The sequence below is a fragment of the Ambystoma mexicanum genome, chromosome 6p, assembly GCF_040938575.1.
Source record: "Ambystoma mexicanum isolate Mex_15411 chromosome 6p, UKY_AmexF1_1, whole genome shotgun sequence".
Taxonomy (NCBI): domain Eukaryota; kingdom Metazoa; phylum Chordata; class Amphibia; order Caudata; family Ambystomatidae; genus Ambystoma; species Ambystoma mexicanum.
In genome coordinates, this window is record NC_090935.1 from 1,100,151,554 (window position 1) to 1,100,178,574 (window position 27,021).

The 27,021-nt window shown below is 43.0% G+C and overlaps 1 protein-coding gene and 1 long non-coding RNA gene across 5 annotated transcripts in view; one reads left to right on the top strand and one right to left on the bottom strand.

Moving 5' to 3' along the window:
• The window catches only part of FANCC (FA complementation group C), a 2,294,314-nt gene that overhangs the window by 1,390,709 nt on the left and 876,584 nt on the right, over positions 1 to 27,021 (top strand). The window lies entirely within an intron of this gene.
• LOC138511019 (uncharacterized) lies at positions 1,030 to 6,512 on the bottom strand. Its single transcript, XR_011280540.1, has 2 exons — positions 5,854 to 6,512; positions 1,030 to 1,282 (listed from the first exon to the last, which is right to left on the bottom strand). It is a non-coding gene; the product is annotated as an uncharacterized lncRNA (long non-coding RNA).

The following is a 27,021-nucleotide window of genomic DNA, read 5'->3' on the forward strand; positions in this document are numbered from 1 at the left end:
AGAAAAGGGTGCCCAACTCTAGTTTGCATCCTGGATGGATGAAGACATTTGTGGGCGTGTGGGATGAGGTGAAGACGAAAATGTTACAGGAGAGGATGTTGGATGCTCAAAGAAGATCCAAGTTGAGATATGATCAAAAGAATTGTGTAAAAAACTGTGTATTGGAAGAGGGGATATTCATCAAGATTAGAAGAGGAAGATGGGTAGGTAAAGGAAAAGGGACATTTTTGTTGCCAATGAATGTTGTGGGAGATTTGGGTACCGCAATTCTGTTGAGTAATGGTGAAAGGTGGAGTAAAGAGAGAGTGGCTGTGATGAAGTGAGAGGGTGATGGTAACAAGCAAATCATTTATGTCAATGCATATAGTTAGAGGAGCGGAGGTGTGTTATAGTTATATACAGTTATAAGTGCATCATAGTTGTACATAGTTATCCAAGTATGTCAATCACATTCATAATGCCCCATGATGATACAGCCTATTGCTGTGTACATTGTCTGGCAAATCTAGAACATGGGCTGATCATTATGGAGGTTTCTTGGGAAGAATGTTTGTTTTGAAAAGGGGTCTGTTGTGGAGGGACAAGGGTTGGGGCTGCTGAAGTTGTATCAGAAATAAAAGGATGTTTGAAGACTTACTGTGTGGAAACGTTATTGGCAATCGTAATATTTTGCATAGTATTTTTCCCTTGCATATCGACCTGTGGCATATGGAAGCCCTACTGTTTCTCTGTTTACAGTGTTTAGTTGCATTAATTCAGGAGTTGAATGTGCAGATAACTATTCTCACAATTCATTGAGGCCAACAGAGTTGTGTGCTATCTCTTAGTGCAGAGTTAGTGGTGACTGATGACAACGTTTAGGCTACTCACTCAGTTTGTTCATCAGCGGTTGAGTTTGTGTTTTCCATCACAACTGTCTATATACGAGTCCTTATACGAGACCCGGGACAGCATTATCCTTCAACGTATATGGAGCTTTTTTTTTAAAGACTGACCATTTGCGGTGAACAGCAGAGGGAAACTGTACAATTAATGTATGAAGTAATGTTTTATTAAATCAAGTAATAATAATAAGACAGGCTCTAGCATTGGGAGCCAGTGTTGAAAATATGAGAAGGTCGGTCACTCTCCATCATGGTTGTCTATGTCTGGAACAGCGTGGTTGGCGCAGGGGCAAGTATGGCGCTCTTGCTTCTGCACTCCTGGATCGATCCGTGCTTGGGAGCAAGGAGTGCCTGCAATCTTCTCCCCAAGGAGATCCTTTGTAGATGTGTGCCAAGTCCTGTGAAAAGTTAGAAGAGAGGCATAATAAGTTATTTTTCATTATTGTCCCCACTCCTGGCTTTATTTTGTTTACACTACTAGTGTATATGGCAGTGCTTATTGGACTCCCTTTAAATACTGTTTTTAGTTCCATGTGATAATGTCACCGTGAAAAAGTCGCCAGGTAGGCGACTTTATTTTCCTGACCCCTAAAATTCTTTCCCCAAACATTCTTGGAGGTCTATAATTATATAATTACCTCCAATCTTCGAGTATTTGGGGAAAGTGTTTGATTGTCTGGAGGGTGCCTTTTTTAGGGAATTGTCGCTACCTGGCGTCTATTTTCATGGCCACATTATCACTGGATACGCTGTCTTTCAGACCACATGCTCCTTTTGGACAAGCTTCAACATGTTTGCCTGTTAATGGTGACTGCCTCTTTCCACCCTAAATGCTCCCCAGTAAGTTGTTGGTATGTGGGTATTTTGGCTGCTTTTGCTTTCTTTTAGCTTGCCTGGGTCTCCAGCTGTGACGAGGAAAATCGGTTGGCCATGATGCAAGTATTTCATTTTATTTATTTCATTCTAATTATGGTTATTTTCATCTTTTATAAGTTCTTTATCGGAAGCACATTGCTGAAAAAAAGCATTTATTTGACATGTTTTGCTAAAATTCTTATTAAAAGATGTATCTTGCCATATAAACATTCCCCTTCGAGTGGGCCATTGAATCATCTATTAAGTAAACTGAAAATCAACACCAAAGGTTCTAAGTCAGCTCTAAAGAGTAGGTTGGTGCAGGAAACCTGGGGAGCTCTAGGGGAAGGTACCCACTACGTGAAGCAACCAGTGGAGGTGGTAAAGGGTGAATCTCCGAGATCGTAATTCCCTCCCAGATTGTAATTCCCTCCCAAACTTGGGGTACTGATGTGATGGCGCCATGAGACCATAATAGAATCACTCAGGAAAACGAGAACATTGAACATACAAATTGACATTAGGTGTCTTCCTCTAGCCTGTTCTAGGCTGGGACAACACAATGTTATTAAAAAAACAACAACAAAAAAACACTTTTCGGTTCAGAGTGCTCAGCGAGAACCTCTCGAATGGCAAAGTCTCCGGGTAATTTCCCTGCGCTTAAGTGACATTTTCCAGCGCACACTAGATTTTTAACAATCTCCCTTTGCTGCAGAGTGCTAGCACAATAGTTCAGGTGTATTTTATAAGTTAAACTTCATTCAGTTCTGTGCTGGAAATTCACTGGTGGAATTAACTTTTTACAGCTATTTTAAAATGAAACTATAAATGATTATTTATAGTAGCCACTAATAATTTCGAACTAACACTTATCTTCTGTAACGCTGGAAATGTCTTGCAAAGCATTCTTTGTTTATCCTGTGACATATCCTCAAATGTCATCCCATCTGCCCTACGGGGGCCCCCCCTCACATGAGGCCCCCTCCCATGAGGCCAGTGAGGTGAGGCCACTAATTGATAGTCCCCTTGGTGGTGGTGCTCAGTGGGTGGATGTCATGGAGCGGGATACCCCCATGTGGGACTAGGGATGACTATCCGGGAGAACGCGGCATACCCAGACATACCACAACCTCTCTCATCCGCCTACCCTGTGCAGGGTACCATAATTCCCCACACTTCCATGTACTTATATAAGGTAGATAATCCAACCTCCTTCAAAAGTTCTGAAATGAGGAAGAGTAGGGACTACCTATGCGAGTCATGTAGGAAGTCTGGGACGAAGAAGAACCCAAGTAACCCAGTTGGGAATGAGAACATCAGTACAAAGACTAAGAAGAGGCACATGAATAGTAATGAAGAACGCTCTGTGGAACCAAAAACAGAATTCTAGTCAATATGGACAAAGTGAACAACTGGAGCATAAAAAAGGGAAGGAGGACTGAAAATGGCGTTCAGCCCTCTCTCGAGAAGCCGTAAGCAGGTCAGCGGTGCTGCAAAGGAAAACCCAGGGAACCAAGACACGAGGCGAGAAGGTCAAGCCTTCGAAAAGGGTCGGAAGAGAAAGGACCCTTCTCCCAACTGGAAGCAGACTGCCAATCCAGAAGGAAGAGAAGGTTTCCACGTGGTCCACATCTGAAACTCAGGCCAGTGGGTGGGGGAGGGAACAGCAGCTACAGAGACGCAGTAGCTGGAGCAGACTACACAGAGAACGTGGGACAGAAGAGATCCAGCCATGGGACCGGCTGGAGCCCAAACGGAAGCTCCCTGGAGGTAGGGCTTGCCGGAGCTTGCTGGTGGGGACAAAAGAAGGGAATGGGCCCTATAAAGAAGGGTGAAAGTACTCTAGAGAACAGGGCTGAGAAGAGAGCCGGGGCAGAGAATTTGAATGAGTAATTGCACCTGAAGTAACGGTCTGGGACCCCAACTACAGAAAAGAAGGTATAACAGTTATACGGACAATAGCAGTACCTGCCAGGATAGTGAACCAGGTCTGCTATACAATCAGCAGAGAAGCCTGAGAAAGGTCAGGGGAATGGAGTCATTCCCCTTGGTGTTGCAAGAAGCTGAAGAGAAGCCAGGCGAAAGTGGAATCATTCCCTCTGGCATCGTGGGAAGCCTGAGAAAGGCCAGGGGAAGGGAGTCATTGCCCCTGGTGTTGCTAGAAACTGGAGAAAAGCCAGGGGAAAGGGAGTCATTTTCACTGCCATTGTGAGAAGCCTGAAAAGTACCAGGTGAAGAAGGGCATACCCCTGGTATTGAAAAGACCTCTCATCTGGTGTTACGCAATAGACACCACACAGAAGGAAGTTTGAATAAGATCCAGGGGAACAGAGTCATACCCCCTTGGTCAGAAGCAGAACACCTAGAGAGGGGGAGACACTGTGCAGGGGCCCAACAGTAAAATCAATAATCATTGTCAACAAGGAATGCTGATGTTTTGACCTTTGAGTTGAACCAAGAACTTGTAGTCCTTTTTTAAGACTTTTTACTTGGAACTTTGTCTTCACTGTGGAAAAGGTCGTTATGGTGGCCTAAATGTTTTAGCAGTCCATGTTCATTTTTCTTAAATGTTTAGGTTTACATGTTTATATCTTCGTTTGTAATGGGGTATCAATTTGAGGGGATGGGATGTGTTGTATGTTGGTACCATTCTCGAGGCCTGGAACATGGAATGTTGAAAAGTGTGAATAGGGTGGTTAGGAAGGACTAGAGTATTCTTTAAAATAAATGAAAAGAAGCCAATTGTGTCCGAGTGTCGTTACCAGGCAGGGAGTCACAACAATGGTCATGCAGCTTGTACATTTAGTCATTTGATGGGGTTTTTGGAAAAGTTTATTTTGTACCAAATCGAAATAAATGCATCATACAAAAATTATGCAGAGCTCACACATCACTGTGTGAGGGCTCGCCATGATGCATTCAATTTTCCAACAATTGGGACGATTTTACTGCAGTGAAAAGCATGCATAGAATGTAATGTGGCTAGAACACAAAATAAGGACATGCCACAATGTTGGCAGCAGCCGTGCATGTGTATTCCTGTGAGCTCTTGCAAAAATGTCTGCCAGAGCCCACAGACTTCTAGAAGGAAATGTGGCTTCAGTGGCCATTGCTTTGACTGAATATCTAGGTGACATTTAATGGCAAACCATACATAGAGCACTTTTTTAGCGGTGCCACAATGCTGTTTTCAAGCAAAATAGCCCTGCTTTTTACTAACGAATGGACCATAAAAGCAGATATAGTTACCCCAGAAAATATAAATAAAGTAAAACATGTTTTAGCATTCTTTGCTGAGGGACACACTTGTCTTACAAGAACATCCTTCTTAGCAATTGAAGAATCCATGAAGTGTAAGATTTTACAACAGAGTTCATATGTGCTGCTGCCTCAGCCCATAGTTTGATTCCACCTGGCTCTCAATCTGCTTTATGTAGTGTCCCCAGATTCACATTCTAGTAACAACTGTATACATTTCATGCAGGCATTCTATAAGCCACTTAGGATCGCAATACTCATTGGACAAAATCTTCAGATGAGTCATTTTGGAAGGTCAGACATTTCAAGACGTTTTGCTTTGACCTAGCTGCTGCTACTGGAATTGACTGATTGTATTAATCCTACAGAATCATCCCACAAATTGGGATTAGCAGTGGCTGGATGTCAGAGCAAGCATGTTCCCTGTTGGCATATGTGTAGCATCTAGCAACTCTATCCGTAATAACTCACCATCATTCCTCAATCTGATGAGAATCTAGTCTTGACCCTAAATCACTGGGATTGTCACATAATGTCCACATGACGACGTGCTATTCCGAAACAGTATGAGTAGAGAGATTTAGCACTAAGAATACAGACGTTTTAGAAACAGTAACTTTTCCTTAGTTTAGTAAGCATATGTTCTTTTGACGCAAACCACATAAACCTTTTAAAAAAACACCTCTGGCAAAAAAAAAGAAGTGTACCCCATAAAACAATTTGACTCATTTCTAAAAGAAAACCGACATTAGATTTGCACCTGGTATTATCTATCAGGGACCATGCATTTGCTTGGTCTAAGCCCCCAAAGACAGCTCTTTGTGAATTGTTTTAAGAACTATCAGAAACTGCTCACCTGACTGTCATCTTTGATCTTTGATTGCTGGAGAATGTCAGACAGACACTGTTCAAATTCTGGAAAGTCCCTTCCAAGAACTACTTTCTTTGGTAATTTATCAAAGACTGCGACTTTCAGGCGTGATTCTTTAGTCCCTCGCTGGATCAACACTTGAGCACTCTGGTAGTGTTTGAAGTCTCCATGTACACAGTTGACTCGTACTCTATCAAAGTCAATATCTTCTCGGGGGACCAGTTCCCTATCCACTATAGTTTGCTCACTGCTCGTGTCGAGTATGGCAGTGACAGATTGCCCATTGACAGTGACTTGGACGAGGTATTCATTTTTTTGAATATGTAAAATGTTTTGGAAGGCACAATTTAGTTCAGGGTCCTCAGGTTCCGCTTCATGTTGCAATAGGATTTCGGTGCTGTGGCCTGAGTTACTATTGTTGAAAGATTGGCTACTCAGCCCAGTTGGCCGTGGGACTTGGATAGTTGTGGCAAATTGTTGGGCCCGTCCTCTTCCACGCGATCTCCAGACATTCCCTCCTTCATGGGTTTCTGATCTGCTGACTGCTTTTATGGTTGGTGGAGGTGAGCCCTCCCAATAGTGTCCCATCTGAAATGATGCTGTCATTTGAAATCCACTTTACATTATGGAACTCAAGGAACTTTCAGCCAGTTCCACCATACCATCACTGCATTGTGTGTCATCGATGTGCTGGCCAATCGGACTGCATCATAATGCAGAAATCTAAGAAAGAACTTTAGTAGCTGGACAGAAGGGCTTTATAATCCCAGCAAGATGACTCTTCTTCCCAAAGTTTGGTATGTTATCCAGTCTTTACCGCTGAAATTTCAAAAAATAAATGTTCAAAATTCTTTCAGAATTTATGGGGTAATAATGAACAACCGAAAATACCACAATTTGTACTGACACATAATGTTAAATAAGGGGGATTTTTGTACCCTGATCTTGGTAATTACCATAAGGGTTTTTTGCTTAAATAGTCAACACATAATTTTGCGCTGAATGAGAACATGCCTCCAATCTGGATAGATATTGAAAAAGAAGTGATATCTCCTTTCACACTAGAAAATATATACTCGGTGGTGAAACTACCAAATAATAATAATAGTAGATAACCTGCATTGCGGCTCCCCGAGATGCCCTTATTTCATGGTTACTAGATATTAATCAAAATGTATGGTTACATAGAAGTGCATCAATATGGCATAATCTGGCGCTTCAAATGGGAAACATATCTTTGTGTTGTTGAAGCTGGATCACAAGAGGTGTAATGAAGCTTGGTGATATTTTGGTGAATGAGCAAATGGTAAGCTTTGCTACTCTGTCATATATTCCATTCAAGGAAACGGGAGCTATGTAGATATACACCACTCAAGTCACTTTTGTCACGCAGGCTCGAAATGTTGATTACTCTGCTGATTAATAGACTGAAAATGTATGAAATATTTGATGCTCTTTCCTAAATGGTTTCAACGGACCTTATCATGATGCATGTGAAATATGAGTATGTTGAGCAGTGGGATAGGTTGCAAAATATCTGGTCAGCAGATATGTCAATGGACCATTGGCAGAATTTAATGGGGGGACAGCGTTTAATGCAAAGTTAGATTTGAATTTGCAATTTATTCAACAAAATATAATAGGACTATACTGGACTCCTGTTTGAATGCATAAACTTGGTTTGTTAGATGATATCTGTTGGGGATGCGGTGGAGAAAAAGAAATGTTGCGACACACATTATGAGTGGTTCAACGGTGAAAAACTGTTGGTCAGAAGGACAGACTGATTATGATATTGAACTTAAACTCCCCAACATAAACTCCCCTAAAAGTCCCATCCCGGTTATTTTTATTGTCAAGTATCAATAGATGTGAGATTTCTTGTAGACATAGACAGTGAATTAACAGGGCTTTAGTGGTAGCAGAAAAATAAATGGTAAAAGTCTGATAGACCCAGAAAAAGCTGCAGGTCGATGACTGATTAGCTGATCTACAAATATCATCTGGTTATGAAAAGGTTATATATCAAACAAGAAAGGGAGGATTTGTATTTGGAATCGGGGGCACCTTTTAATGACTTAAATGGTTAGTATTTAGACTTTATGCTGTGCTGTGATTTCCTTTGATCAAGGACAGGGCTATTATATACATGGATCGGATCTGTGTTGTCTGTCTTTCTGTGTGTGTCTGTTAGTCTTTGCCTGTCGTGTGTTATGTATGTAAATGTCTGGAGTGTTTATTTATTTTGTTACATGATTATAATCTGTTGTGATTTCTTAATGTACTTGAAATAGGTCACGAGTTCATTGACCAACAATAATTGCTGACACAAATACCTGAGTGGGCGCCCTAAACATCAATGCGCCACCAATGACGGCAAGATACGTATAAAGGTCCACTCCACTGGCCGCATGCTGCAGGCTTGGCTAACCACACACATCAGTATACAGCAAGGACTAGGACATACATTCTCCGCCTACTTACACTAGACTACGCTTCAACACCTCTGACCGCAGAATGCAGCGCAGACCTACAATAAATTCTGGCCCTCTGAACACATTGCAGGTTTTTAGCACTGATGCCACCCTTGCTCTTCTTAGCCACCATCCACATGCCCAACCAAATGGGTTGCTTCTCTACCCAAGCCTTGCCAGCCCTGCTAAGCCTTTCTTGGGGCCAAATGCACACACGCATCATAAACGTGCTCTAGGATCTCCGACACTCTGGGTTTAGGGCGTTCCCACTAACAAAGCATTGAGACTATAAAAATGATAAATGCGCTATACAAATGAGAAGTACAATACAATACAGTACACGTTAGTTTTGTATTTTCAAGCGTAGCATAGTAAATGATCCTGTATTACAGAGTTATATTTTCTTGTATGTTTAAAATGTGGGCACAAATGAAACTATAGCATAACAAAACCCTTGAAATTCTGTGCAAAAACTTTAGTTAAGAGAGAGTTAAGGTGATCAGATTTAACACAACAAAACCCTTGGAATTCATCTCTCGCATTTGAAGCAAGTCCACCTTAACATTGCGCCACCTGTTGCACAGCGTATGATGACAATCGCCCACAGTGACCCTGACCTCAATTGTGCAAATATGATACCCAGTTAGAGAATAGATGATTTATCCTAATACAATCAGTTTATTTCAGATTAAGTGAAATCCATAAAACGTAAAATAATGCACAAAATACGCAAATGGCACATCACTAAATACTAAGCATAAGGCAATAAAAGCACATACTCCTACGTCCCGTCCCCTTTCCTCCATACTGTATGGACGTCCCTTGCTAGGGACGGGAGACGGAACCTTTTCACCGAAAAATTCTCTTCCCCTTTAAATTTATATGTGAGCTGGTGCGCGGCCCTGGGAGCATGCGCTCCACTGACTCTGCCCACTGGTGCCACTTCTCAGTCCTCTTTTCTGCATCAACGGGAACAGACTGCTTTCACCAGTGCTCCTGGGTTAGGCCTCTGACCTTGCAATTCCATGCGCTCTTCCCTGGAGATTTATTGAAGTCTTTTTTTTTTCTTTTCAATTATCAGGTACTGCTTTGCCGTCTGGCGCCACACTTCTCCCCGGCGCATGTCGACGACGGCAGGCTTCAGCAGGTGTCCAGCCTGCAAGGGTCCCTTACCAACTTCAGAGACCCATACCCTCTGCCTGCACTGCCTTGGCCCAGACCACAGCTAGGACGGCTGTGCCGCGTTCAATGCCTTGACTCCATGCGCGCTCAAGAACCGACTAGCCAGGTGGCAGGAACTCTTCGGAAGATCGCCTCCAGAGGATCTCAAAGCGTTTGTGAAGCAAAAGGCCAGGCCCAAGGTAGGTGCCCTGTTCTCCTCCGCACCCCGCAAGGGTGACCCCTTCCCAAGGAAGCACCCAAGCGGGACCAAACAGGTCCTAAAACCAGCAACAACACTGAGGCTGCTCCAGCTATCGGTCACCGGGCAGAGGGGTCGCAAGATCCTACCAGTGCTACTGCTGAGGGGCCGCAAGGCTCTATTACTGGGTCCCAACCCGAGGGGCTACGCCCTAACACCGGACACATGTCTGAGGGGGCACCTGCACACAGCACTACCGGCACCACTGCCGAGGGCACTACACCTACCAGGCCCCGTCCTGAGGTGCAGGGTAGGCCTCAACCACCACCGATCAACGTACTGGTGGAAGCCGGTCCCAGCTCAGCAAGTTCCACGAAGCAGACACGTGGCACGGCGCAAACCAAAATGGCCACCAGGCCAGACAAAATGGCAACTCACAATGCCCTTTCCCTTTCGGAGACCTGGCAGGAGAAAGAGCTTCCAGGTAGTATTGGTCAACCCTTGACACTTGGTACACATCCTATCCATTCACTTCTCAGGGCAGGTATACTATGCCCTATACAGCGAGATAGGGCACACCCAGGAGACGGGTACCATCAGGCACCCCTCCAGCCTGTGAAGACAGATTCTTTGGGAAGTTCCTCGCACTCATGAGAGCACCACAGATGGGTACCATCCTCAGGAACATGCTCCCTCCTGTACAACCGCAAGCACCCACTCCCACTCAGTCCCCGGTCCAGCTCAACCCCCAGCTCCCATGGCGGTATCAGTCCCGGCAACCACAGCTCCCACCTCAGCAGCCTCCAACACTGATACTCCGCACGCCACAGCTGCCTGCGCCCAGCACTCCTTCGGCTCCCCGGACCCGCAGGACACAACAGTGGAAACATACGAGGAGGAGGACCCGGACACTCCATCGTCAGCCAAGGCTTTTCACGAACGGCTGGAGGGCCTGGTTGAGTACCTAGGAATCCCAGAGCCACAGGTGGAACAACCGGAGGCTGGGGTACTGGCTGAGGTTCCCACGCTGTGCCCCACTGCTATAATGGGAATCCTACTTCAGACGAACATAGTATCCCTTGCCAAATAAGGGTGGCTCATGCCACAATCTACCCAGCCTACCAATAGGCGTTTCGATGCTAAATACAGGCAAACGGAAGGGGACTCCCCCCTTATTGTCGGCGCACCCCCCCAACCACATTCCTTGGTGATAGTAGCAGCATCACTGTACTGTACTCCAAACTACTTCGGCCTCACACTCCTGGGCAAGGAGGAAGAGATATTGGAGGCGTTCGGAAAGAAAATCTATTCCAACGCCACTCTCCACCTGCGCTACGCCAACGCAGATGCCATGTTGACAGCTGTCAACCAGAAGCTATGGTGGGAGATTGCCAATTTCTTCCCTACCCACAGCCCGGCCCGGTTCAAGGCCAGGTTGGATGAGGCTAAAATCGTAGCACAAGACATAAATGAGTCCACAGTGGCCCACATTGACTCTTCAGGTCGGGCCATGTGCATCGCCACCAACATGAAAAGGGTGGCTTGGCTAAGGGAGACAAAATTCTCGATAAGAAAAAGAATAGCTCGCTGACAGCGAAATCTTTAGCGATCCTCACCAAGTCCACGCCTAAAACCTACCGCCAAATGCACCAGCGCTCAGACAAGGGTTGTTCCTTTGTAGGCTTCAGAGGCTTTCAGGAGAGAAGGTCCAGGCAATCGAACAGATCCCCTAGCCAGCACAGGCACAAACAGCACAAGGCGTCTAACAAAGGGTTTTTCAGTCCCCCTCCTCAGCCCCAGCCTCAGAGGGGAAGAAATTATGATGGGCCCATCCGGATCCACGAGTCTCCGGTGGGGGGTTGGCTTGCCCGTCACACACACTGCCGGCGGACAAGGTTCACGGACCCATGGATCCTCTCTGAAGTATCCATGGGCTTCAGGCTCCCCATTCCTCCTTTTCCTCCTTCCTCTCCTCTGCTCCTGCAGATTAGTACAGCAACTCTGTTGGCGGAAATAGGCTCGCTGGTAGCGAGCCAGACCTTGGCCGAAGTCCCAGCCTCTCGGCGGGGCATGGACTTTTACTCACAAATTTTCCCAATACACAAAAAGAACAAGGCTGGCCCGAGAGTGTTAGACCTTTCCACCTTGAACCTTTCCCTTCCCCTCCAAAAGTTCAAGATGGTTGCACCAGCCTTCATAGCAGAGACAACGTGTGTGGGAGACTGATTTGCTCCCTGGATCTGAAGGATGCCTACCTACACGTCCTGATTTGGGAACCCCATCGGTCCTTCCTGAGGTTCAGGATCATGGGTTTTCACTTTCATTACAGGGTTCTGCCCTTTGGACTCAATTTGGCCCCCAGGGTCTTTACAGGGCTAATGAACGCAGTGGCAGCCCTACTCCGGGCACAAGGCCATCATATTTACCCATATCTAGACAACTGGCTAGTCCGAGCGAGATCTCTGGAGGCGGTCCAGCATACGGCATCCGCCCTCATGGATACACTATACGACCTTGGATTTTCCATCAATTTCAAAAAGTTACAGTTGGTGCCCATGCAGAGCCTGATCTTCCTGGGACTTATCTGGGAACCGAGCTCCGAGAGGATATTCCCCTCCGAGGACAAGATCACGGCCATCAAGAGAGCCACAGGGCATTTTCTGAGCAGATCAGTGACCTCAGCGTGATGGTACCGACACCTGTGTGGAGTTTGGCTGCATGTCTTCTTGCAGTGCCACATACAAGGCTCATAATGAGGGGGCTGCAGCTACAATTCTCAGCCTCCTGGAACCAGGAGAAGGGTTCGCAGGCAGAGCAGGTCAGCATACCACAACAGCTCCACCAGTATCTGATCTGGTGGGGTACGGACATCAACCTGCGGATAGGCAGGCCTTCCGGCAACCAACACCTCAGGTCACCATTACCACAGACTTGTCCCTAGAGGGCTGGGTAGCTACCCTGGACAATCACAGCGTCCATGGAGTATGGTCCCAGCAGGAGCAGTTGGCGCACATCAACTGGCTCGAGATGGTGGCTATCTGGCTTGCTCTCAAAGCCTTTCTATCTATTATCACCGGCAGGGCGATTCTCATTCAAACAGACAGCTCCACCTGCATGTATTACATCAACAAGCAGGTTGCCACCCGGTCCTCTCCCCTCTGCAGACTAGTGGTCGACATTTGGGAAAGGGCTCTGTTGAACAACATACACCTGAACGCAGTCCACCTCCCTGGGCAATCCAACCTAGAGGCGGACAGGCCCAGCAGGCTGGGCATGGACAACTACGAATGGCAGTTGAACAAGCAGGTCCTTCAGGGGATCTTCAACAGCTGGGGGTCATCCGCAGGTTGCCTCCTGGCAGGGGCAAGGCAGGGGTTGCGCTGGGCAACGAAATGAAGAGCCAGTGGAACAACATGACTGCTTATGCTTTTCCCCCCACCCCCCTGGTGCACAAGGTCATTTGCAGGGTCAGGGAGTCGAGGCACCTTCGGATCATCCTGATAGCCCCATGGTTGCCAGCACAACCCTGGTTCCGAGAGCTGCTCAGGATTCTAAGTGATCCGGTCGCGGCTGATTTTGCTGCGGCCGGAATGTTCACATCAGAAAGGTGCGAACCACCAAACGTTTGCACCTTTCTCATGCGAACACACTTACATACTAGAACTTTACTGAGGAACCTTTCTTGTTAGGGTTGCCCTACAGATGGACCTCAGTGCCCCTTTAATTTGGAACTGATACTTTACTATTTCACGGTCGCATGGGATTGTAACAACGGAGTTCCGGTTCCTTAACTCCGTTTTGACTTCACTGCAAAAAACCTTTTTGGTTACTATTTCTCTCATGCGCCCTTGCTGTTCGAGAAGAAGAAAAACAAAAGACCCTCCTTCTCTTTGTTTTTGTAAAAGATTGGTATCTTTTATTTAAACATTTTGTTGTGCTCTTTCCTATGCCCTTTGTGATAACACGTGTTTCGACGAACACATCATCTTTTTCGAATCTGGGCTAGTCAGTTCACATTTGCAAACAAATAAGTGATTTACATTTTTAAGAGTAAACCCAATTGTATAAGCCCAATTATAAATAAATTAATACATTTAAAAAACCACATGTTGATGGCATTTTGCATTCATTGGGTTGGCCATTAAGGGAGGAGTAAAGGGTAGGAGTGTGAGGGAAAGATACAAAAGAACAAATACATAAACAAAAAAGGGAAAAAATTAACAAAACAGAGTTAATAATCACTGTCACATTGGTTATTGTGCATTAATGTCCACTAGTTTTACTGAAGTACTGGTAAATGCTGCTATTATTTTTGGTTTATTAACCTAATGGTTTCTGTTCAGATCTTTTATTTCCTAAATTAAACTTTGGTTTGACTTCGAATAAATTTGTTTTTGCGGTCATGGGTTGAATCCCTGCAAATGGAAACATTATTGCTATGAGAACTGCCTATGTTCATGTGACACACTGAATTTCTCTGTTTCTGAAAGGTATCCCCAAGTGCATTAATTTGAAGCAGTTTTCAATTTCTTATTTAAATAGATATGCCATATATGCCCTGTAAATGGTAAATTGCCATAGCTTTTTAGCCAATAAATGTCAGTTCGAACGTACGAATGAAAAACTGTTCCATTTCATATAATGGCAATCGATACTTTTGTAAACATAATCCGAGTAGAGCCATGAGTGCTATACTGAACAAAACTTAAGTATGTAAATCAAAAACAAAATGTACATGTGCTTCATTCCTAGAAAAGTTAACTTTTCTGATTTTAATACATTCGGTTTCCATTGTCCGAGTAGCACCATATGTGCTCTGCTAAGCTTAGGTTATTCTTTAATATGTAAAAAAGGGACAAAGCTGCATGCGGTTCGTTGCTAAAATAATTCACTTTTCTAAAGTCGTTTCATTATGTTTTCGCATCCGTATGCGGACCCACGTGTCCCCATAGTTTTTGTTACAACCCCCTCGGGAGACCCTCTTACACGCTTACCTGCAGCAGCGTGTCTTGTTCCAGATAGTCCTCGTGTTTTTTGTTGTCTCACTGTTTACATAGTGTTGGTTGCTAAGGTACCTAGTCCTACTTCTATGTTGACTAAGATCACCATGTTTCGAGTTTTACTATTCTTACGATCTTAAAATTCAATACAATATATTTTTGCAGGTATAAAGAGTGAAAATTAAAGTGTCTCTATTGTGTGCACATGTCTAGGTAGTTGTATGCATAGTTTAGATGCAATTTGTTTAATCAATTTGTGAAATTGATTTCGCTACATATTAGGCGCGATTTGACTGTTTTTGCCATAACAATTTAAATTGTAATTACTAGAGTGTTAAGATCGATCGCTAATCAATTATTTCGGTTCTATTTCATATTGAGTCCATTCTTTTGGATTAGTCCTTCTTATGTTTCACTGACCGCGGCCATGTTTTGGGCAAGTAATATATATTTACCGTGTTATGATTTCAATATGAACTGGGATTGTCGAATCTCCTTTAGTAAAAAAGATTAAGTAGGTGCTAGTCTAGTGTGAGTCGTGACAAGGGAAATGTGTTGGATACTTTAGACTTGCAAAATTGGTCTGTTAGTTACATGCATCTTAGTTTATCCTGAAAATTCATTTTGACATGTTTAAGATTGTAGACATTTATTTACACCTCATAAGAAAGAGGCCATTTCATGGTCCGAGTTAAGACCCCTTTCTACCACGCGAAATTAGCATATTAATTACGCCTCCTCTTGTCTAAGTTTCGCTTCATGATCTCCACCTCTTGGTCCTAAGGTCACTCTCTTGAGACCTATAAATTTAAGTTTTTGTTTGTCTATTAGTTGGTGGTTTTTTGCCAGTGTTACTTCTAGAGCTTTGGCTTCCTTTATTTCTTTTTTGGTTTCTTCAATTTTCTCTGTGACCCTTTTGTGTTCCCTGGATGCATATTCTATTAAGATTTCCAACATATTAACTGAACTTTGGTTTAGGTTTTGTTCCCAAGAATCTGCAAATAAATGATTTAATTCTAAACATATCCAACCATCAACTCAAACCAGAGGAATTCTCGTTATTAAACAAAGGCTTTTCTTTTGCACCAACCACAAATTATGACAACATAGAAGTCCACATAGACCTATTTAAATTTGTAAGAAAACTGAAATTGAAAAAATACTTTGATACACAAATAAAAACACATAGTTCTAAGGAAGTGACAGCAAAAGAAAGTGTGTTAACCATTGAAGATTTGACCAACATACACACACTGAGATCCCTACAAGATACAGAAGATAGACAAATTCATGAGACAATACATGAACTTCAAATAAAACAAACAAGCCTTTTCGCCAAAGAACTGAAACAGAAATCTAAATTCACACCACAGCTAATGCCGGAAAACTTAGTGGACACCTTTTATAAAGCAGTGACTAAAGACTTAAATAACTATAGAGACTCAGGATCAAAGAACTGTTTGGAATCAAAACATTGATATGACAACTTAACAAACATGGAAAGAAAAGCGTTATTCAAACTAAAACAAGATAATGATTTGGTAATTAAAGAAACGAATAAAGGAGGCAAAATAGTAGTAATGAACAGAGAAGATTACGTACAAATGGCAATGAATCACATCAACACACCATTTTGTTACACCAAATTGAAATTTAATCCTAAATCGGAGATAGTATTGGAACTCAAAGAAGCTATCACCACTTGGCACAGACAAGGACTTATTACCGATGATGAAAAATATTTTTGGGAAATGAAACAACCTACTCTTCCAACAGTATATTTTTTACCAAAAATACACAAAGAATATGAAAAGATCCCAGAAGGAAGACCAATTCTAAGCGGAATAGGTTGGGCTACCATGAACATGGCACACTACAGACAACATCATAAAACCTTTGGCCATGAAAACCAAATCTTACTTGAGGGATACAACTGCAGCGATAAATAAATTAGGTGAAATTGAATGGCAGAGAGTCTATCTTTTAGCTACTTAGGATGTAAATTCGCTGTATACATCAATCAGTCAAGACACCGGCATAGAAACAATGGACTACACATTTTGGAAGGAAACGGCATCTAACTATCAATCAGTCAACATGCTTAAAGAAATGTTATTATTGACACTACGAAAAAATGTTTTTTTATTCAATGGTCAATTTTTCAAGCAAACCAGAGGAGTAGCGATGGGGATAAAATATGCCCCAGCACTTGCAAACTTGACAATGGCAATGTATGAAGACAAGCACATCTACACAGACGAAACTTATAAATCCAATGTGGTATTATGGACACGATATATAGATGACGTTTTGATCATTTGGAAGGGGGAGGAACAAGGACTAGAAGAGTTCAGACTAAGAGCAAATCAGAACACAATGGGGATCGAGTTCACTGGAACATCAAGCAAAGATGAGATAAATTTCTTAGACCTAAACATTTATCTTGCACAAAACCATCTCAAAACAAAAACTTTTAGGAAAACCACAGAGGCAAACTCAACGTTATTCTCAACAAGCTGCCATTATGCTTCGGTGATCAGAAACATACCGAAGGGTGAATTTGTAAGGGCTTGCAGAAATTGTACTGAACCGAAAGCTTTTGCTGATGAATGTAAACTACTGACAGACAGATTCAAAGCAAGAGGTTACGGGAATAAGACAATATAAATAGCACGGGAGAAGGCATCAAAATTGAGCAGGGAGAGCACCCTCAAGAAAACTGAACCCAAACCAGTGGAAAAAGAAAAAAATCAACTTCATCACGAACTACTGTGCGAATAACAAAGTATTGAGAACAGTTTTGAGAAAGAACTGGCATTTGCTACAATTAGACCCAAATGTGAATAAATACATAGGAGAAAACCCAACTTTGATTTACAGACGTGCGAAAACCATCAAAAATATTCTGAGTCTTTCTTTCCTCCCAGAAGTTAGAAAAGAAAATCCAATCACATGGCTTTCACCACTACCAACAGGATTTCGCAAATGTGGCACGTGTTCAATGTGCAGATATGCATTAACCAATACATTGATCTTCAAGGACACACATGGTATAACCCAAAGAATTGTAGATTCCATCAACTGTAAGACTAAGTTTGTGGTCTATGCAATCATTTGTTACTGCAAGAAAGTCTATATAGGCAGCACAATCAGAGAACTTAGGACCAGAATAAGGGAACATCTATCAACCATTACTAGTCAGGACATCAACCTACACCTGGCTCAACACTGGCAAAAAAACCACCAACTAATAGACAAACAAAAACTTACATTTATAGGTCTCAAGAGAGTGACCTTAGGACCAAGAGGTGGAGATCATGAAGCGAAACTTAGACAAGAGGAGGCGAAATTAATATGCAAATTTCGCGCAGTAGAAAGGGGTCTTAACTCGGACCATGAAATGGCCTCTTTCTTATGAGGTGTAAATAAATGTCTACAATCTTAAACATGTCAAAATGAATTTTCAGGATAAACTAAGATGAATGTAACTAACAGACTAATTTTGCAAGTTTAAAGTATCCAACACATTTCCCTTGTCACGACTCACACTAGACTAGCACTTAATCTTTTTTACTAAAGGAGATTCGACAATCCCAGTTCATATTGAAATCATAACACGGTAAATATATATTACTTGCCCAAAACATGGCCGCGGTCAGTGAAACATAAGAAGGACTAATCCAAAAGAATGGACTCAATATGAAATAGAACCGAAATAATTGATTAGCGATCGATCTTAACACTCTAGTAATTACAATTTAAATTGTTATGGCAAAAACAGTCAAATCGCGTCTAATATGTAGCAAAATCAATTTCACGAATTGATTAAACAAATTGCTTCTAAACTATGCATACAACTACCTAGACATGTGCACACAAGAGAGACGCTTTAATTTTCACTCTTTATACCTGCAAAAATATATTGTATCGAATTTTAAGATCGTAAGAAAAGTAAAACTCGAAACATGGTGATCTTAGTCAACATAGAAGTAGGACTAGGTACCTTAGCAACCAACACTATGTAAACAGTGAGACGGCAAAAAACATGAGGACTATCTGGAACAAGACACGCTGCTGCAGGTAAGCGTGTAAGAGGGTCTCCCGAGGGGGTTGTAACAAAAACTATGGGGACACGCGGGTCCGCATGCGGATGCGAAAACATAATGAAACGACTTTAGAAAAGTGAATTATTTTAGCAACAAACCGCATGTAGCTTTGTCCCTTTTTTACATATTAAAGAAGAACCTAAGCTTAGCAGAGCACATATGGTGCTACTCAGACAATGGAAACCTAATGTATTAAAATCAGAAAAGTTAACTTTTCTAGGAATGAACCGCATGTACATTTTATTTTTGATTTACATACTTAAGAGTAGTTTTGCTCAGTATAGCACTCATGGCTCTACTCGGATTATGTTTACAAAAGTATCGATTGCCATTATATGAAATGGAACAGTTTTTCATTCGTCCGTTCAAACTGACATTTATTGGCAAAACAGCTATGGCATTTTACCATTTACAGGGCATATATGGCACATCTATTTAAATAAGAAATTGAAAACTGCTTCAAATTAATGCACCAGGGGATACCTTTCAGAAACAGAGAAATTCAGTGTGTCACATGAACGTAGGCAGTTCTCATAGCAATGACGTTTTCATTTGCAGGGATTCAACCCATGACCGCAAAAACAAAGTTATTCGTAGTCAAACCAAAGTTTAATTTAGGAAATAAAAGATCTGAACAGAAACCATTAGGTAAGAGCAATTTAATAAATCAAAAATAATAGCGGCACTTACCAGTACTTCATGAAAACTAGTGGAAATTAATGCACAATGACCAATGTGACAGTGATTATTAACTCTGTTTTGTTCATTTTTTCCCTTTTTTGTTTATGTATGTGGTCTTTTGTATCTTTCCCTCACACTCCTACCCTTTACCCCTCCCTTAATGGCCAACCCAATGAATGCAAAATGCGATGAACATATGGTTTTTTAAATGTATCAATTTATTTACAATTGGGCTTATACAATTGGGTTTACTCTTAAAAATGTAAATCACTTATTTGTTTGCAAATGTGAACTGACTAGCCCTGATTCGAAAAAGACGTTGTGTTCGTCGAAACACATGTTATCACAAAGGGCATAGGGAAGAGCACAACAAAATGTTTAAATAAAAGATACCAATCTTTTACAAAAACAAAGAGAAGGAGGGTCTTTTGTTTTTCTTCTTCTCGAACAGCAAGGGCGCATGAGAGAAATAGCAAAAAAAAGGTTTTTTACACTTACATACTAAGGGGGCTGCAGGGGTTTCCCCCGCAACACCCCGCTCACTATACTTCACAGTATAGTGAGCGGGGTGTTACGGGGGACACCCCTGCAGCCCCCTTTTTTTAAATACTTTTTTTCGGGTGTGCTGCAGGGGTGTCCCCCGCAACACCCCGCTCACTATGCCACACAGTAAACACAGTATAGTGAGCGGGGTGTTGCGGGGGACACCCCTGCAGTCTTTTTTTTTGTTTTACTTACCTGCAATGCTACCACCAAAGGTTTGAACTTTTAGTGTTCGAACCTTTGGTGGTACCATTTTTTGGTCGTTTTGTACGGTCGGACCTTTTTTTTCGGTCCAATCGTACAAAACCTTGCTCGGCCCCTGTACATCTCCCGCTGGGCCCAGCACACCTACTCTCTCAGCAGGGGGGCACAGTCATCCACCCCTCCCCGCAGAAGTTAGCTCTCACAGCGTGGTTCCTGAACAGGTATCCCTGAAGCATCTGCACCTGTCGCAGGCTAACCTGGCCATTATACAGGGGGCTAGGAGTGATGCCACTAGGAGCCAGTACAAAAGCAAGTGGAAGAGGTTCTGTCACTGGGCATAGTCAAAGGAAATTGATCCACGTTGGACGACGTGCTCTCATTCTTGGCACACCTCGCACACTCAGGTGTGCAAGTAGACACATACAACTCTTATCTGATGCCCATTGGAGCTTACAAGAACTCTCAGGAAGAGGTATTCTCATCCTTGTATCAGGTGGTTAAGAGGCACCTAGCGGGCCTAACTAGACTATATGCACCTATCAAGAAACCACACCCGGTGTGGGACCTCAATGTGTCCTGTGCCCATAAACCATTCGAGCCGATGGCACCCGCGAACATCAGGCTACTAACCATTAAGACGGCCCTCCTAATATATATACAGGCGCTAGTGGCTTCAGAGCCATATTCTACATTTCATAAGGATAAGGTGGTGCTCAGAACACACCCTGCATTCTTACCTAAGGTCGTCTCCTCTTTTAACTTAAATGAGGAGATAGTGTTACCAACTTTCTTCATGGACCCTAAGGATGACGCTCTGAGGGTACTGCACTGTCTAGATGTCAGACGTGCTCTAAAATTCTACCTGGACTGAACCAAGTGCTTCTGCAAATAAGACGCCATCTTCATCACCTTTGGGGGGTCAAAACCAGGCTGTCTGGCCTCCAAGGCTTCCATAGCAAGGTGGATGCTTATGGCTATCAAGGAGGCATATGAGGGGCAGCACAAGCCATTACCAGCAAGCATGCATGCCTATGCCATTAGAGCTAAGGCCACGGCAGTAGCTTTCCAAGGGCACGTTCTGTGGCAGGTTATCAGCAAAGCGGCCATGCGGGCTACTACATTGGCCTGCTGCAAGCAATACTGCTTGGATGCCAGCGCCAGGTCGGACGCAGCATTTGGTCAGGCAGTGTTAAGCAACTTGTTTTTTTTAAGAGGGGCAACTCTCCACACTGGGGCTACATGTAATCGCCCATAGGAAAGGGGACGGTACGTAGGAGTAATTATAAGTTACTCACCGCCATGACTAACGTACTGCTAGTCATTAGTCCCCTTTCCTCGATACGTCCCACCGCCCTCCCCTCCCCCCCCAAACAGAACTGGTGTCATTAGGCAATGTTAATATTGTCGACGCGTCAAAGGGGACTGAGGAGTGGCGCTGGTGGCAGTGTCAGGGGAGTGCATGCTTCCAGGGCAGCGCCCCCGCACGCATCTAAATTTAAAGGGGAAGAATATTTTTATGGTTTAAAAGTTTCCATCTACCATCCCTAGCGAGGGGCGCCCATACAGTATAGAGGAAAGGGGACTATGGACTAGGAGTAAATTAGTCACTATGGTGAGTAACTTATAATTAAAACATCATAAAACAGTATCTTATACAGATAATTAAGTAAATGAACGAGTAAGTCCAGTTGAGCTCACACAATATGACTAAAGAGCCAATTGTAACAACGTGCATCTTCTTTTCCAGGCTCCCTTTAAGTATCTACCAAAACATAGGCAGCCTTAGTGTCTAAGATGGACAGTAGCAAAAAGAGAATTGGTTTCCGCTGTCGCAGAGAGCTTTCCCTCACATAACTCAGCAAATACTGTTTTCGGATATCCCTCTATACAGGACAAAATAACGCAAAGTGAGACAATGATTCTTCCTCTCCACAAAAGCAGATCCCACCTGCTGTGCTACAGTTTCCCGTCAACTAACAAGTAATGGTTTTAAAGGGAAGAACATTGTATCATGCTTTGGCTAGCCACGTTTGGTGCCACGAATTGGTAACTGCCAGAAGATAACCTGTGGTAAATATGACCTAACAGAAATCTTTGAGAGATAGGCTTCTTTTCTGGTATGCACCCATAGGTTCCTGAATTTCAGTTTACACAAATGCTTTGGGATGTTTGCAATTTTTTTAAGCAACTCAAAGCAGGTCCCCACTTCCACTTTCTGCAAAGCCTTTTTGATGTGCCATAACTAGCATTTTTTCTATAATTTCCTAATACTAATAGATTTCTAACTAACATTTTGGTCAGTACCCCATTCTGCCTCAACCAAATTAATGTATGCCAAAAGAAAATAAGCAAGATAAAGGCATTAGGCAAAGTAAATCTGTGAGATACATGGTCTGTCTCCAAATGCATAACATATGACGATGTGGATTGGGGAACACTCAGTTGTCGGACAAGAAAATCATTTTCAACTCCTTGTAGTGGTGCCAGATTCCCAGAACCCCACAACTCACTCCCATAAGCACCAACAGCAATTCCCTTGTTCTTATAAATTGTCAGCATATGGTTGACAGAGTATTATTTCATGGTTCTGGAAAATCTGAAGAGCCTATAACCTGCCTCATCTTTATTCCTTTGTTTCCCAATTGTGTCCCCCGTGTTAAATGTTACCCGTAGGTAGTCAAAGTAATCACATATCTTTAACCCTTGACTTGACATGGAGATGTACGCCTACAACTCTTCTTTTTACTGGAGAAGCACATTGCATAGCATTTAGTTGTATTGATTCTAAGGCCACTGTGAGAAACCTGAAGGTGTCTCTCTAGCTAGTCCCCAGGAATCTGTCATCCAGGTGGCCAGGACACGGCTATCGCTATTGAATCCTTTTCCTGAGGGTGGACCAGTGAGGGAGGATCACCTCGATGGAGGGTCCTCGGGGAGTGGGGACACTGACGGGTGAGACACGGTATCCCCCTTCCTTTGACACCTTTTCCCTGTTCTCTCATGTAGGACATTCAAAACCACTACCCCCCGCCCCTATTCCAACACAAACGCTTTCGCACAACACAAAGAACAACCGACTAACACCAGAGCCGTTTACCTGACATGTCCCAATACCCGATACCAATACAAGGGTCAGGCAAAGTCAGGCAATTAACCTGAATCACACACACCTGACGGCCCTTTGCGTTCCCCACTGGGATAAAAGTTGGAGCCCGAGAGCACAGTATGAGCACGGGCCAGAAGAGGGGGACCCAAGGGTGAATCATCATCACCCCAACGAACTTTCATTTGGTTAAAGGAACTTTTGTTTTATTATTTTTGAAGATATCAGAACCCGAAGGCAAGAAACTTTCAGAGGAAACAAGACTTTGTCATCAACGGTCCTGAGAACTGCCATTGGAACTGTTGTCTCATGCTGGAGAAACACGAGATTGTACTGTGCTCGAAGATCCCATCATACCCCAGGCTCAAAACGTGGGGAAGGGAGACCCAGGCTACCGCATCCTGACATATTATTTGAGAACACTTATTTCTTTTTTTGAGAACTATCTCACACCCCTGTTTGTATTAGTTGTAAGGTTTGGCAAAGGTTTCTTAGTATAGGCCCTTTTATTTTGACACAACCTTATTTTTCATTTGATGGTTGTCACTTGCTCCCATCTTAGATTTAGGTTTAGTTCTGGCGTTTTTCCAACCTGCATACAGCATTCGTTGTTCAATAAACACCCTTGAACTGTGATCACTTCTGTTTGTCTTACTTGTTGCCACCATGAGTTCCTCACACCACGAAGCAACTTATTTCCTCATAGTTGTTCACCAAGAATTCTAAGGATTTCTGGGTCTTAGCCAACAATACAGCATCATCTGCATAATGCATCATGAATCAATACGGGAAGCCTCCTGCTTCCACAAAGAGGTACATCTGCACCTCTGTTTTACCCCCCATTTCTGTTTCTCATTGGGGTCACTTAGCGCACCTTCCTTGCCATATCTTACATACATCTGAGAATTTGCGTGGAGTGACTTCAGCACTTGCAGAAGAGTGTTTTGGAACTCCTATGTCATATGTTTGCCAAAGTAGACTCATATCCACATAGTGAAAGGCTGAAATTTGGTCCATAAAGGCTACGTAGACAGGAGATCCAGGTTGAAGGCGTATTGCGCTAAGACACTGCTTTAGACACTGATCTATGTTCCCCATGCCTGCACTGAAGGCCAATTGTGTGCCAGAAAGTATGTCATGTTCTTGATCCAATCTTCTAGTCTTCTTAATATGATCCCAACAAAAGCTTGGATGTACCATCCAGTAAAGTTACTGCATGATAAGATGAAGGAAAGGACCTATTCCCCCTTTTATAAGTAGTTATAATAATCTGTGTTTTCCAACTCTGGGGGACCAATCCATTTGCAATAATCACGTTAAAATTCTGAGTCAGAAAGGGGGCCAAAAGTTCCCTGGCCACACGGAACCTGTCATTTGGTACCCCTTCGAATCCTGGAGCTTTGAGGTTTCTATCTCCTTGGCACATATTCAACATCTTGTACTCAGAAGAGGGCCAAGTTTCCTTTAAGCTTACAATGAGCTTCACATAAAACCATCCTCTCCCTTGCATATCTAAATGCAGCCTGTTGAAATTTCTAGCAGCTTTGCTCCAGAATAATCTGGAATCTGAAGCATTTACAGCCTCACAGACAGCGTCCCAGTTTTCCATAGCAATATAGTCGCAACGCCGCTACTTGATAACATTGATATCAGGATAGGCTTTTTTTAAGGCTTGCAGGAGCGCTCTTTTTCCCCTTACAGCTATGGGATAGCCAAGATGAGTTTCTTAAATAAGATCTTCCCCCACCTGATATGCTGACAGTACAAATATTCTTACTGTTAACTATATAAAGATTAAAAGCACCAATCATTTTCATGGGTATCATAGCTAAATCAAGGCAGACCATAAGGACTACTTTATTTCTGCTGCCCACTTTATCAGTAACTCAGTCTCCCTCTGTCCATTCCAACATAGCTATCTCACACCCCTTTATCAATGACAATTATGGATATGCCCATTTTCATTGAGCTGCCCATCATTGGGCCAAATAGTGAAAGGGAATTATGATCACTCTCACATCTCATTGGTATTTTCAATGTGATGTATACAGCCCCACCACTTCATTGGGATTATTATATAATCAATAATACTACATAATCCTCCAATGTTGAAAGTATTATTCCATGAATGAAATCTGCCATTAATTGCTCTGCAGCCAGTTACTGCTAACATATCCCATAAAATATGTGCACTGTCATTAGTTGTTTGATCAACCAAAATCAGTAATAGCACAGAGAGAGCCAGACCTTCCTTGTTGTGACTGAATAATTCTTCAGCTGTGCCTACCCTAAGAAATTCCCTCCTCCCCCCACACAATTGCAGGGTAATCATGGCACGAACGGTTGCTATTATTCATCATAAGATGTTTGTGTCTTGAGTAATGCTGCTAACCCATTCCCTGTTTTATCGTAAAAAGTTAACAAGACCAAGGCAGTTAATCCATATCATTTTTATTGTTAGATGAGGAATATTAACGTTTGATGCGCAGACTGTTTGATATCCCAGGTCGACTGCAATATAAGCTGCCAAACCCCCTGATGGGGGGTCCCTTGTCCCTCCAGCCTAGTAGCTGACATACGAGTTGCCTCGGCCAGACAGGTTTCCTGAAACAGTATAGCCTGGTAATCATTGATAAAATCCCACCAAGAAGGATCGTGCAGCTTGTTTTTTTTTTTAGGCCAGCTATATTTCAAACCTCTTTTTCCCACTTCAACTTCCCTAAACTTGGGAGTAATTTCTACTTCAGCCCCCATTGCACACCTGACGTTCTGGTTTGCACTGTTCCGTGATTCCATAGGCATGGTCGTACTCAGATTCCTGATAATTGCTTCCAGTCAGTCAATTTCTTCCATTCCACCAAGCACTCAAATCAGTTGGTGAGTGTAATATCTGAGACACAGTTCTCAGCTGTGCCTTGCCATCCTTGTGAGCCTAGGTTCTGCGAAACCCCATTTCTTAATAAAGCCAGACTAAAAGATGTATTAGTCAAGCAGCGCTCAAAGGGACAATCCTACCTCACAGAATCAGGTCTATAGAAGAAGCCCAAGGGCAAAAGGCCAATGTGTGATCTTACTGTTTGAGCCTGTAATCCCCGCTATAGTAGGTCTTTCACCTTTGATGGATGATTTAAAGGAATTGTGAACCAGTCCCCCTGTATGTTCTTGTGATTATGCCCTACCCACTGAGAGCATTTCGCCATTAGAATATCCTTCCTTCTAAGGTCAGTTATCTCACAAATGATGCGTATGCATTGGGTCACCTTGTTCATTAGGAATATCTTCTGTATGGTGGGGTTCAAGTCTGAGGATGTTAATTAGTCCTACAACTAGGGGTGCCACTTGTGGCGTTAGGTTCAAGCTAAATTGGGGTTGATTGCCTCGAGGGCCCCTATCTTGCATAATCGATCTTTGGCTTGGAAGGGTACCTGCCTACTTTAATATCCGGTTTGATAAGATCCACGCCATCTGGGGATTTATATGCAGTGTTGGCAACCAAACTTTCTTCAGGGATGTTTTTGGATTGGCTGACTATTCCATTTGTATTGCTGTTAAGCTGCCCTTTCTCCCCTTAACTTTCACTCCTATTTGCACTTTCTCACCAATGTTCCTTTTTTACTTTGACCACGCCCAGTTGATTGTCTCTTACCCCCTTAGGCACCAGTCCATTTTCCTCCTTAGCTCC